The sequence below is a fragment of the Peromyscus maniculatus genome, chromosome X (genome assembly GCF_049852395.1).
Source record: "Peromyscus maniculatus bairdii isolate BWxNUB_F1_BW_parent chromosome X, HU_Pman_BW_mat_3.1, whole genome shotgun sequence".
In the NCBI taxonomy this organism is placed as follows: Eukaryota; Metazoa; Chordata; class Mammalia; order Rodentia; family Cricetidae; genus Peromyscus; species Peromyscus maniculatus.
The window spans coordinates 104,410,843-104,413,454 of NC_134875.1; the positions used below are offsets into that span (position 1 = coordinate 104,410,843).

General features: G+C 34.1%; 1 pseudogene; it reads left to right on the plus strand.

The window, feature by feature from the left end:
* The first annotated feature begins 498 nt into the window (after positions 1 to 498).
* Positions 499 to 907, plus strand: LOC102921006 (bis(5'-nucleosyl)-tetraphosphatase [asymmetrical] pseudogene; annotated as a pseudogene).
* The last annotated feature ends 1,705 nt before the right edge of the window (positions 908 to 2,612 follow it).

The following is a 2,612-nucleotide window of genomic DNA, read 5'->3' on the forward strand; positions in this document are numbered from 1 at the left end:
TACGTGCGTACATGCATGTGCGTGTGCGTGTGTGTGTTGGGGGAATTAACTCACCCAAAAAACTTGACAAAAAACAGCTGTAATGTTTATTGTAAATACCCTTTAATATCAAAGAAGTAACCTGAAAACATACATACAAGTAACATTATACAGACTGGATAGGTTATATTTAGAAGTTTGTATACATATACATTTATACATGCTATAACAATTCATGAATGTGAAGGAGAGCTGGATGGGATATATAAGACGGTTTGGAGTGAGGAAAGGGAAGGAATTAAATGTTGTAATTATAGCCTCAAAAACAAAATCTACAAAGTTAAGATTATGCATACAGTGAACTCTAAGTGGGGGCATAAGGGAAGTGTAACCAATGTTAAGGAGTTTGAAAAAGCCATAAGGAAACCTACCATTTCATGATCATATTAAAATATAATAAATAAGAGTTTGAGTTTAAGACTTACCTAGTGCCTCTGTGTTGAATACTGAAAAAAGATCATGGCCCTGAGAGTATGTGGCTTGATCATCCTCCAAAGACACCTTATACCCAAGAGGGACCACAACAGATGGTATTCATCATTGGATTCATCCGAAAGGCCATGAAGACCATAGAGAGAATGACTTAGAAATGGCTCTGAGAGACTCGAGGAAACTGGCATAGAAGCAAGTCATCTGATTTTAATTCAAAGGTTCAGAAAGGAGTTCAATTATGATGGCAGGAAGAAACTTAAAACAGTCACTTATTGACTGGCAGAGTTAAGAGACTATGATGTAGAGATCAACTTCTCCCCAAAGCATCAAGCACACCACTGACTAGGGTTGGATGATGCCTGCTATTGGTTCAGTTCAAGAAGATGTGGGCACCACTTCAAGAGGACATCAGTTTCTCTGCTCCACACCATCCTGAGCTGACTGCATAGTATGCTACATTTTCACAAAATCCTCAAGGTTCTTGAGATGAACCGATCTTCCCATTCAGGGAAGGATGTGTTGGTCTTTGGCTTGTTATAGCCAAGAAAAAACAGGTTGGTGAAATTAAAATTAGCTTAGGACTCTTAGGAGAGAGCAAGTAAGCCCATGGATTCAATCTCTAGCATAAAAAATAATTTCATACAGAAGACAAGCAAGAATTTTAGTTAAGTTAAACATCAAAGAAGGAGTAAAAATTTAAAAATGCCAGCCCCAGAAAGTGTATTCTTGTACTTTATAAACAAACTTAGAGCAGGTTAATGATAAATAAATAAAATAATAGATAGATAAATAAAGCCCAAACAGTTTGAACAAGGTAATGTCCATGGGTAGATCATGCTTCTTCTCTACAAAGCCAAAAGCTATTAAACCAAACCCTAGTACCAGGTGTGGAATACTTCCTTACACATTTCTATATTTAAGTAGTTTTGAAAAGTTAATATATAGGAAAGTTTGATGAAGGAACAAATTTAAATTTCTTATTTTTTGTATAGTTACCTAAAAATTATAACGTGTTCTTATTATTATTTTTGTGAAATTGCCTTATGACTCATTAGAAATGAACAGATTAAGAAACAGTATTTTCAAAGAATTATTTATGCTATAACTATCAATCATACCAAATAATTTGCATAATGTTTTCATACAATTTTTCTTTATTAATTTATTTCCTATGGGTATGTGTGTATGTCTACTTGTCTGTATATGCAAAAGCTGTGTGCAGGCAATTGAGGATCTCAGAAGAGGGCATTGGGTCTCATCAAACCAGAGTTACAGACAGTTGTTAGCCATCATGTTGATGTTAGACATTGAACCCAGTGCTCTTAATTGCTGAGATACCTCTTCAGCTCCTCATAAAATTTTCAGTTGCCACAGAAGTTAAAGTCTGTTACTAAGAAAATGACAATAAAAAATGATCAAATTAAATGTCATTTTAAATTTGATTAACAATCCAGTTTGTAGACTCTTATTTAATTCAATACTTTTCTTATTTCCAAAAATACTCAGAGGTTTAAATGCAATTACATCCTATGAATTTTATTTAAAGTTCCCATAAGATAATAATAATCAGTACAAATAAAATGACAAGGCAAGACAAGTCACAGGTAATTTACCATATTTTAATATACTTTTAGTGAACTATTTATAACCTTTTTCTCAGATAAAAAAGTTAAATGAAATTAGAAAATTGTCTCTTGCCATTCTCTCTGTTCCAATAACAGGCTGAATTGAAAATTATTATTATTGAAGTGCAAGATTGTTCCAATTTAATGCAAAAATACATAAAGTAATACATTATTTTTAATGATACTGGACAGTTGAATCTATGCAGACTTCCATAGCTTTATATTTAAGCAAATAAATAAACCTGAGTGGTTGTACAAGCTTGCATTCCCACCAGCAGTGGAGGAGAGTTCCCCTAGTTCCACATCCTCTCCAGCATAAAGTGTCTTCAGTGTTTTTGATCTTAGCCACTCTGACAGGCGTAAGGTGGTATCTCAGAGTTGTCTTGATTTGCATTTCCCTGATGATTAGGGAAGTTGAGCAATTCCTTAAATGTCTTTCAGCCATTTGGGATTCCTCTGTTGAGAATTCTCTGTTTAGTTCTAAAGCCCATTTCTCAATTGGACTGTTGGTCCTTT